The sequence below is a fragment of the Ochotona princeps genome, chromosome 5 (genome assembly GCF_030435755.1).
Source record: "Ochotona princeps isolate mOchPri1 chromosome 5, mOchPri1.hap1, whole genome shotgun sequence".
NCBI lineage: Eukaryota > Metazoa > Chordata > Mammalia > Lagomorpha > Ochotonidae > Ochotona > Ochotona princeps.
Window position 1 is genome coordinate 72184430 of NC_080836.1, and position 12288 is coordinate 72196717.

Sequence of the window (12288 nt, forward strand, 5' to 3'; positions counted from 1 at the left end):
CTCCTGTTATCACTGTAATGAGCCTACTCAGGGATCCATCCTCCAGAAACTACTGCTTCAAATCTTAACTGTCCTGTGAGAAGGAAATAAACATGATTAAATTTGAATCACTCTAACATGTGATCTCCTTGTGGCACCACCTTAAGTTACGCTCTAATAATACACCCAGCACTTTCCATCGCTTAAATGCACAGGTTCCTTCTTACCATTAGTTCTTTGTAAGTGTCCCCTCTCCCTGGAACTTCCCTATATCCTAGCCTTCATGGGATCAACTGATTTTTGAGGGGTGGAGGGAGGGGAGATATAAGACAGACTGATCTGAAATGCAGTGACCAAGATAGAAAGAGAGATCTCCTTTTCGCTGAATCATTCCCAAAATACTTTTAACAGCCAGGGGTGGGCCATGCTGAAGACAGAAATCAGGAATTCCATGCTAGCTTCCCATAAGCATGGCAAGGACCCAACTAATTAAGCCATTATCCATTGCTTTCCCAGGCACATAAAAGCAGCTTCAGAAGTAAAATGAAATAAGCTAATCCCTAGTTGCTCCTCACTGGGGTATTGAAGACTTCTCTGCACACCCCTCCTAAAACTGTTCTACACCTCAACTGTTAACAAATGCCTTGTTAGAGTTATAAGCCAGTTTTGACTATCCTAAGATCTGCCAAGTTCAGTAAAAATTATGCTTCAACACTATAAATTGATAAATACTAAAATGAAAATAGACACGAGAGAGCTGAATAGTACCCTATAACCATTTTAAGGTGTATAGCAGCCGGTCTGAATATAAACTAAAATTGAAATGTCAATGAAGTACTCACAGGATGTGGTTAAGAACTTGCATTTTTTTTTACATATTGGTTACTCAATACCATGTCAATTAATTCCGCAATGTTGTAAATTGTTGTTGATGTTGTGTTGGGGCTTTTAATTGATCAGAATGATATTCTGCCAGCTCTACCTTCAGACCAGAAATGGTCTCCCCAAGAAACCATCAATCTGGACGATAAGATGCTGGACTCTGTGCTTGGTATATGTTTGCAAAGAAAGAATCTTGACTGAATTTGAACTGTAATACTGCAACAAGGTGGAGGAATCCACCATGGGGAGAGGGCAAGGACAAGGGTTGGGCGAATCCCAGAGCCTATGAAAGAGTGTCACATAATGTAACGTAATTAATAAATAACAAAGAAATAAGCTAATCCCAAAAGGATAAATCTCATATATTCTCTCTAAGACAACTTTCATGCAAAATACAAGGTCTAAAGATATATAGGCAAACAAATATATACATACATATATATGTATGTGTGTGTGTGTATTCTCATATGGACTGTATAGTAGAGACCAGCATACCAGGAAGTGAAGATATGTTACAGAATGCATCTCTGCTTCCAAATAAAAGGAGGACTCTCAATGAAACTGTTAAATATATTATGACAAAAAGAATGCTGCACTTTCTACCACTGCCTATACCTACAGTGTCAGTATACACTTAAATAGCAAAATGTTGGACTTGTAACTGTTGTTGAGGGACTATACTATTGTAATAATATAGGTGGGAAGTTAGGGGAGGAGTGGAAAAGGAAATCCCTGTGCCTATGAAATCATATCATAAAAAATAAAAATTTTAAAAAAAGAGTGGGTGACACAACTGGGACTCCACCTACAACTCTGATATGCCAGTCCTGTAATCAGGAGCTGAACCCACTGTGCCACAACACCAGCCCCAGGCTCTCATTCCCTCTTAAAGAGTATCTCCCGTCTTAAGACTGAGTTTTGCTCCCCCTTGATACATATTCCAGTAATAGTATTCTCTCTTTTGGTATCGTTTTATGTAGCATTATTCATGATTTAGAAGAAGATATGTCAGAAATAATTTTTCATTAGTGAAACCAAGATTAAAAGAGCCTGTGGTACAGAACAACCTTTGGGAGTAGAGCTACTTGGCCTCTAGACCAACTCCAGGCAGCTTCATGAGGGAAAGTAAGTGTCTGCCTTGTGTAGAGTACTAAAATTTGGACAGTAACTTTACTGGAGCAATTTTGCTTGTCCCTTAACATATTTACCATATTAAACGTTCTTCAGGCCTATTAATAGATCAGCTCTCTCCCACAGGAGTTTTCGCATAAACTATTTCTTTAGCCTGGAATATTCAGCTTTCCTCCAAATGCTAATCTCTGCTTACTGCTAGACTGACTGCAACTTAAAGATCATCTTTACAGAGGCACTCATGGATCTTGAAGCCCACGAGATCCACATTGGGCATACTCGTATTAAACTCTGTATTCCTCTCCTATCATCATTACTTCAACACGTTTTATTGCCCTAAGTTTCTTTCCTAAGAAACATTAAGCTCCTTGCAGGAACAGCCACATCACACTTGTTTACTGCTGTACTGCAGCATTTAGCACTGTGCCCCACACAAACACATCTGTGTCCTAAACTATGATCACATACAGAACATCCCTCCAGCTTGGCCATAGTAATACCTACAACGGTCTTGTCACTGACCATGCTGCAGTCTATCTGTTCATGTGCTGTTGTATTTTACTTATACTAGCACTAATAATAATAAATAGAAGAATATTACAGGGGGAAGGAGCTGAGCCCGGAGTAAAAGCAAGTTAGTTTGACATCGTCTTACATGGCTTAGGGAACCCTTCTGTGCAGGCTGCTACCCAAAACATCTCTTGAAGAAAATATATTGAAAATATTTGGGGGAAAAAATAAGCAAACATGGCTTCCTTTTAACTACTTCACATCTACAGCATATAATTTGCTTGATACAGAACCCAACTAAATATCCTCTTAATGTCTTTATCTTAGTTAGAACTTCACTTGCATTCTTAGCCACCGTGGCTTTAAGACCAAGATAGGGGGCCCGGCGGCGTGGCCTAGCAGCTAAAGTCCTCGCCTTGAACGCCCCGGGATCCCATATGGGTGCCGGTTCTAATCCCGGCAGTTCCACTTCCCATCCAGCTCCCTGCTTGTGGCCTGGGAAAGCAGTTGAGGATGGCCCAATGCATTGGGACCCTGCACCCGCGTGGGAGACCCAGAAGAGGTTCCAGGTTCCCGGCTTCAGATCGACGCGCATCGGCCCGTTGTGGCTCACTTGGGGAGTGAATCATCGGATGGAAGATCTTCCTCTCTGTCTCTCCTCCTCTCTGTATATCTGGCTGTAATAAAAAATGAATAAATCTTTAAAAAAAAAAAAGACCAAGATAGGGTGGGCCCTGTACGACAGCAGTTCAAACTTCTTGGGATGCCTTCACCCCCATCAGACTGTCTCTGATCAATTACTTCCATTGGTAATCCAGATTCCTGCTAATATGTGTCCTGGGAGGCAGCAAATAATGGCTCAAGCACTTGGGGCCCTGCCAAGATCTAGTAAACAATGTCAATGCAAACTCTAACACAGTAAAGCCTCCTGCTAGCATGGGGCATCCTAGAGCACTTCTATAATAGGAAACCACCTCATTCACCACAGGTGAACCTTGCTCTTTAAATCATCTGAGATCACAGAGGCCACAGCAGTTTCTTAACTGTGTATGTCTCACTTCTTCCACCCTGCCAATTTCCCCTTCAACTTGCAGGCTGTACAAAGACAGAGCTCCTTTTCCTTAATCTCAGCAAAATTATACATATTCTTGCCCATCAACAGAAAAAGAATGGATAGATGTAATTTCATCCTTGAGCCTCCATTAGCAATGTGTTTAATTAGGCAAAAAGTCCTATTACTGTCACCTTAAACTAGCCTGACTTTTTTTCTGTCTCAGTTTATTTCACTGAAATTATCAGGTCAATGCTAGATTCTAGCATTTAATTAAGAACACACAATGTAAGCTTTAAAATTGTTTCACTTTTGCTTTGCATAGAAAACAAGAAGACAGATTTTGCTTGGAACTAAAATACAATACTAGCCTTGTGGAAAATGATTGTTGTACATAATTTATATCCTCATTGCCACGATCTGACCCAGTGTGCCTGCTACTTTGATGTTGTTCATGAGCTGTTAGCTCAGTTGGGGATTTGATTTGTTTTTCAATGACTGCTCTCCAATTTACTGTTGAACACTACTCCCAGAATTTTTATTTCATGTGCTATTGCTGATAATTCATCCAATATGATATCCCAACTTTGTGTCCTAAAGGGTATCAGACAACTTGAAAATAGCTTTTATAGCCTTTAACGTTCTTTACAATCAGCTACTTATAAGTCCTGTTCCATAGATGTATTTCCTGACCATAGGAAATCTTCAATCTGGCTGCAAACAAATCTTCAGTGTGTGTCAGGGCCTCCTGCCATAGTGCAGGAGTCTGCTTTGCTCCTAAATTACGTAGCTATTCTCTGCCCCATACACTAAACCACTCATATGTCACCATTAATAAACAGGCATAAATTATTAGTAGTAACACACTGTGAGATCTGAATTCAGTGAATGTGAAACAGTTGGATGGAATTCATCACTTTTCTCCTTTTTAAATAATACATATGAAAGGACGAAGGAAGAGTGTTTTTAGCCTTAGAAACAGGAGTGGAGGTTGAAAAGATAGTTAGTCCTTTTCTCTCACGCCTCACTCCACCTCCCCTCAGTATCAGAAGAGAGTCAACATATTCTAGAGAATGTAGGCCAGCTGCTGTGACGCAGGAGGGAGATTTGGGGCTTGGTGATATAAATTTTTCAAAGAGCTAAAAGTAGCTCTCAGGAACCTGCCTAACACAATTGCCTGCCACAGCCTCAGTGTTTCCATGGTCGCCTCTACTGTGAAACAAAGCAGGTGCTCACTGCACTTATTCTAGTAGCTTCTCTTGGCAAGACAGTGTTAATCGGAATGAGCAAGGTAGAAGCAAATCATCCCCCTGCAAGCCAGAGATACCAAAACCCAATCCTATTTCAACTGCAACATTGTTCCCCACATCTCAATGGAGACACATTTTTGAAATGGCAAATACTAAATTAACAACACGACTAACTCCAAACGTATTGTATAGTCCCTTCAATCTATACCAATTTGCACAACAAAATGACTAGCAAAACAAGTCTCTAAAACAACTAAAAAATTCCATTCTTCTTCAATCATAAAAAAGCTATATCCTAAAAAAATTATATTTAAACCTTGGCTGGTTTCATTTCTCACAACATGTCAGAGATTTCCAAATTTGTGAAAATCAGTGCTGCTTTCAGAAAGTTAACAAAGACTTGAATAATCACAAAATCAAACTCAGTACTTAACTACTATGGGTTGGTTCTTTGCTACCACAGTGAGAACGATAGGCTATTTACCATGCTGGCTTTGTTATTTCTTTAGAGCTGGCTCCAATATAATGCGTAGGAAAGGACAGGACTCCAAAGGCATCACTGCTTAGAAACAATACTATATCAAATTCCCATGCCAAGTTAGAGGGTATGATGAATTTAGTTTAATTTTTTAGATGACAGCATGAGAAACAAAGAGATTTCTTAAAGACAAATTATAAGGCAATTTAATCATAAGTTTTGTGTACTCAGAGCCAAATGCAAAATTGCTGCATTGAAATCCCTTATCCTCTGTGCAGTCAATCCTAAGTCCCAGCTATCTCTTCGCCTTTCCTCACCTAAAAAGTTCTCATACAAAATCCCCACTGCCTTTGTATCTCTATCCTATTGGTAACCAGTAAGAAGATGAATATATTTTTTAATAACCAGTAGAGTCTACTGTTTTGTTCCCAGGATTTAACTCCTGCTTAAAAGAGGAGATTACACATCTCAAAAGCTCACACAGAAAAGTTATCTTTAGAAAGTACATGATCCAACTTTTTGGGAAAGGTCCTTAGAGCAACAAGGTCAGTTAGTCTCACCATTAACTTTCCAAATGCCCACTGTGCTCCACAAATGAAGAAATTGAGCATCAACCCACCAAGTCAGAAGGCTGCCACCACACATTTAACATTTTATGACTGTATCAGTAATGCTGTTGGGTAGAAAACAGCGGCAACTGTCTGCAGGCAAATGTAGAGCTCCCACAATTTAGCAGAGAAACACATCACCCAAATCTCAAACGTCCACTTGCCTAACTTCAAACACAGGGGCCAGAAAAGGCAGAACTAGGGAAAAGGGAGAATGGGGCAAATCAATTCCTTTCTGCTCAATTCTGCCTGAAGTCATTCTCATTCCAGAAAAAGCTATTCTTCCTCCTCTCACCACATCACAGGTGTCCTGCTTCTTGAAACAACACATCAATTGAGGTACACAGTTTTGATGAAAAACAAGCCAGAATACCTAAACACTCCAATAGAGTTCCCAGGAAAACATATTCCAAGTCATAAACAAACCTAATAATAGTAATAATAATAGGAAGCTGGGAAAACATGGTTGGTATTTGAGAATGTGTTGTGGATGTATGGGGACAGTGTGGGAAATGGAAAACAAACTGAATGAAAAGCAATACATGTACAAGGAATTCAAACATCCAACCTTGCAACCAGCCAGGCATATCTGATTGGTTTATAATTCAACTGAAGCAAAGCATCAGGAATGGCAGAGTTCTGGGCTTGACAACTAGACAAGACAGGATGCAGGTGATTGTAATTACGAAAAATTTATCAGAAACCAAGGACAGTATGAATCACAGCCAAGAACAGGGACAAGGTGTGACTGAATAAGGCCTGAGAAAAGATACTAAGAAGTCTAACAGAGATGATCAAAAACCCCAATTGTCTCTGCATTTAGGACTGTTCTCCAGTAATCTCCTCACCCTCTTACCAAAAGTAGTTGGGCCTAAGTGTATACTAACGTTTTGCAATAAAGGCAGACAAGGGAGACGATAAAGGTGACAGTGGTTACCAAGTTTTAGCATATCTATGATTTAAAGAAGATTAAGAATCTGAGACTCTTATAATTAGTAATTCTAATCCAGAAAGATTCTGATCCTGACAAACACTGAGTGACTATAACAGCAATCACTGAGACAGCATAGAAATAAAACAGTTAAACCCCACCCAACCTGATAGGAATCCATCTCCCAGAGGAACACAAATCCATCTCTGATCACAGGTTGTTCCATTAGCTCCATATCAATCAGAAGCAAGGAACAGTCACCCCCAAAACTACAAGACTCCCTGCTGCCTTGTTTGGGATTCACCCAACTCACATACATGCCCAGAGTAGCCAAGTATGATTGTATTATTGGCATATTATGTACATAATACTCTTGACGAATGAAGCAACTTCACTGAACAGAATATGTGGCCAGGTGCCAATCAAAGCACCATGAGCTAAGGGGAACAAGCCAGATACAGAGCAGTCATACCATGCCACCACAATCAGATAAGAAACTCTATGCAACTATTTACAGGGAGCCAATTAGTAGAACCACTTCCTACTGCATTGTCTACTTCATGTTCAAACATAAGATCCCAGCTGGATTGAACCTTGACCTCTGCTGAGTTTCTATTCACAACTGAGCCAAAGAACCATTCACTGATATCAAAAATGGAAATTTATAATCTATCACAATAGTCTTACTTCCTCTCAAGTGACATAAAGTAACCCATGCACTCAGAAGTCACGAGGACAGTGCTAGTAAAGGAGTTCTTCAGATTTGCCTCCATGTTACAATTTACAGTAGAGTCACATCTACAAATTGGATTATTCTTCTATCAGGCCAGCTATTTTGCAGCTTGGTCAATTACAGAGCCCATGTCTCTCTATCATCAGGCTTGAGTATTCAAGGCAAAAGGTACTTTTCACATTGAAAAACTTTTGTGGTTTAAGACTCTACAATGATCTCATGAACCAACTTGGTCTGATGCTTTTGTTTGTTGTAAGTTTTTCTCCAAGATACCTTCATTTTGTATGAATGATAACTCTGGTGGAAAGAGGCAGAAGAGAGGCTGCCTTGAAGGATGCTTATCAAAACCAACCCCAAATAGAATCTTGACACTTACCTAGGAAACAGCCATCTCATCTCTCCCAAATCAACCTACCACCACAGCAGCTTCCTTGGAAGCCAAAGTATTCTTTGATGGCAGAAAAAAATTAAGGGTTTTCTAAATATCTGAACAACGATACCCAGTCTTTTCAACACTAAAAAAAATGGTATTCTGAAATATCTAGTTATTTCTTAGCCTTAATGGTAAGGAGATATCAATCAAATGTTAGGAAGAGTACTAGAAGTTGAGAAGTATCCTATAGTCTTAAAATAAGAATAAAAATGAATTGTACAGAATTTTTTTTAGTATAAAGAGACAGAGGGACAGTCAAACAGCTTCCATCCACTGGTTCACTCCCAAATGTCTAAACAGCTAATGTGGAACCAAGCTGAGGCCAGGTGCTAGGAACTTAAATCAGATCTCTGATACAGATGTCAGGGACCCCATTACCAGAGCATCATATGCTGCCTACCACAGTACACATGAGCAATAGCCAGAAGCAGAGCAAGGACCCAAACTCAGGCACTCCAATTTGGGGATAAAGGCATCCCAAGTAGCATCTTAACAACTAAGCCAAATGCACACTTATAAAGAAAGTCTGAATATTCCTAAATGTTTACCTGAGCAGCTCAACCTCTGTAGCACACTGGGGAAATATTTTAACTTCTGAGGTTCATACAGACGTGTGTAAAAGGAAGGTAATGTACTCTCCCAACCCTCCTCATAGAAAAAGGTAGAGCTTCAGTGACAGAAAGCATGTGAGAATATTTCTATCACCAGGTTAGCTTATTAATTCTCTAAAAATCAAAAGAGAGATGAGTAGTCTACTCAATAATGACTTCCTAATCTTCAGATTACAACCCTAAAGAAACATGCTAATGTTAATTAAATAGACCAGAATATTGTAAACCATGAGACGAGGAAATTTTTTGCTAATAAATCTGAGTTTCAACACCATTTTGTTCATCACACATTTTTCTGAAACAATTGAAATAACTATATATATATATATACATATATATATATATATATATCTTTGTATACATACAGAAAAAGAAAGTACAACATTTTTTAACTCAACATTCTCCATAGAACAACCACATGAAGAAATGTCTAGTCATGTTATTCTAAAACACAGAATACAGATAACAGATACTAGAAAGGAAAAGCAAGTTATAAATTTCACACTGCGGCAGCAGACCGAACATAAAATCATCCTCAACTTATCTGTGTTCATCTACCCAGTGGTATCTTTATTCCAGCTGTGTAACTCAACTTTCACTAGCCCACAAGGCAACATAGCCAGTGTTAGTCATTCCCTCATTCAAACACACTGAGGGATACCCATGGACCTTTTGAGAATTGCCCTATAGATTTCCTGTACACTGGTTCACACCAACTGAGTGAGTTACGGGCCCCCAAAAGCCAACTGTGCATGCTTCTAAATCTGTTTATGCCAGATCCACTTGTTAAAATAATTACATAATTTAATTATACAATGCAATTTACACTTTGTGATTTAACCGTAGAATTTGACATGTAAAAGGAAGAATGACTATCAAAAATAAGTTAGGTGCTTTAGAAACTTAGCAGAAAGCAAATAACTAAAAATATTTGTGTTAAGAATGAGAACACAATTCTTTTTTGATTTTTACTTATTTATGAAGTGATTAAATTTTTATAGATTTTATTTCACAATATAGATTTAAGAGCATGGTGATACTTCCAATTCTACCCTCCTTGCTGCCCACATTCCCCATCAACTTCTCTCCTTCTTCCCTACTTGTTTTTTTTACATATATGTAAATTTACTTATTTTAATTGGAAAGGCAGCCTTACAAAGAGAAGGAGAGAGAGAAAAATCTTCTGTCTGCTGGTTCACTCCCCACCTGGCCACAATGGCCGGAGCTAGGCCAATCCTAAGCAAGAAGCAGGAGCTTTTTCTGTGTCTCCCACATGAGCACAGGGTCCCAAGGCTCTGGGCCGTCCTCTACTGCTTTCCCAGGCCACAAGCAGGGAGCTGGATGGGAAATGGAGCTGCCAGGATTAGAACCGGTGCCCTAATGGAAATCTGGCGTGTTCAAGGTGAGGACTTTAGCCGCTAGGCCATAGTGCCAGGCCCTCAAATTATCTTTTTTCTTTGTACTGAGTATTAGTTACCACAGATCAGCACAAATATATGATTTTTGTCTTTTTGGTACTAACTTATTTCACTAAACAAAATGGTTTCAAGTTGCATTAATTTTATTGCAAAAGACAGGTTTCCATTCTTTTTATGGCTTAGTATTATTCTATAATGTGTGTGAATGTAGAGATAAAGATAGATATTGTGATGGGGTGCAGCAGTGGATAGCAGGTGCTGGGTTAATTGACAGTGTCAACAGTGTGGAAAATGGAGGAGATTTCCGGGTACCTGGCCCTTCCTACCTCCTCCAGCACATTCAGATCAATTAAAAGCACAGAAATCTACTCCACAGGCTCCATGTATGCCCTGCCCCGCCTGCCTCCAGCCTGCCAGGAAGGTTAACTGAAGGTTTTAATCATAATCAAATAGAATGCTGGGCTTTCTGTCATTGTCTGTACCTACAATATCATGACATACTTAAACAGCAAAATGATGGACTTATGGCTGCTTTTGAAGGACTATACTACTGTAATAATACAGAAGAAATCAGTGGGGAGAGGGGATTGGGAAGGGAAATCCCTAGGCCTGTGGAACTGTATCATAAAAATGAATGAATTTTAAAAATAAATAAAGATTGGTGAGTATGCATACAATGTATCTTAATTACTTCTAAATCCAGAAGTCCTAGAACTTAAGGGAAGACTATAATTCTCAAAAACCAACTAGTGAGGCTGGCGCTGCAGAGCAAAGGGTAAAGCCAGCTCCTATAGTGCTGGCATCCCAAATGGGCACCAGTTCTAATCCCACGTGCCCTACTTCCAATCCAGCTCCCTGATCAGATACCTGTAAAAGCAATGAGAGAAGGCCCCACTCAAGTGGGAAACCAAGAAGAAGCTCCTGGCTCCTGGCTTCAGGCTGAGCTAGCTCCAGAAGTTCTAGTCTTTTGCAGCCATCTGGACAATGAGCCAGCAGGTAGATTTTCTCTCTCCCTTTCTCTCTCACTCTCGCTCTAACTCTGCCTTTCAAATAAATAACATAAATTCTTCTGAAAACTCTCCTTCATAATCCAGGCACCCATTTCACAGAATTTGCTGCTTCCACAAATCAAACAGCTCCTTGCTTCACATTTCAAAACTTTTCAGAGGGGTTTACAGGACAATACAAAACAAGCCAAATGTCTACTTCAAGCAACTCTGAAAGTACACACTATAAAAAACACACCTAGTATCATTATGTTCTTAAAACATATGTATATATGAAATTTATTCCCTTTAAATAAACCTATTTAAAAAAATACTTCTGGGATAGGCACTTGGCACAAAGGTTAAGACCCTACTGGGGACATCCAACCCCACAACAGATGGCTTGGTTTTTTAAGATTTATTTGTATTGCAAAGTCAGATATACAGAGAGGGGGAGAGACAGAGAGGAAGATCTTCCATCCATTCGTTCACTCCTCAAGTGAACACCACGGTCAGTGTGGCGCCAATCCAAAGCCAGGAGCCAGGAATTTCCTCTGGATCTCCCACATGGGTGCAGGATCCCAAAGCCTTGGGCTGTCCTTGATTACTTTCCCAACTACAACCAAGGAGCTAGATGGGCAGCAAGGCTGCTCAGATTAGAACCAGTGTCCAAATAAGATCCCAGTGCATTCAAGGCGAGGCCCTCCCTTCTACTTTTGATTCCAGCTTCCTGATACTGTGTGCCCTGGGAAGTAGCAGGTGAAGACTCAAAGACTTGGGTCCCTGCCTTCCACTTGGGAGACCTGGTCTGAGTTTCAGGTTCTTGGCTTCCCGTGGTCCAGCCCTAGCTGTTGTAGGAATCTGGGAAATGAGATGGTGGATGAAAGAATTCAGACTGTTTATCTCTCTAACCATCAATCCACCGATCTACTTGTCTTTCAAATAAGATGAAAGTACTTTTATTTAAATCATAGTGTTTTCTGGAAACAAAAACAATGACAGACATACTTAAGGAAAATGACCCTGTCTCATTCAGGAGAGTCAGCCCAGCTCCATTCAAATCACTACCAGAGTGCAGCCAAGGTCTACCAAAAGAAAATTGGAGAGAACAGACCACCAGCCCCATCACGAGCAGGACCACTGCAAGTTGGCTTATGGGCCTTAAAGGCCAGAATGAACTGGTTACCATCTGGGATAAGCTACAGTTCCCATCTGTACTTGAGCCAAGAAACATGACTCCTTTACTGTGAAGGGAATGGATGTAAAGAGAGGGAAAGGGTAGGACTG

General features: G+C 40.0%; 1 protein-coding gene across 2 annotated transcripts in view; it reads right to left on the bottom strand.

Annotated features, from left to right (window-relative positions):
- Positions 1–12288, bottom strand: part of HECW2 (HECT, C2 and WW domain containing E3 ubiquitin protein ligase 2) — a 396630-nt gene that overhangs the window by 341685 nt on the left and 42657 nt on the right. The gene's annotated exons all lie outside the window — the stretch shown is intronic.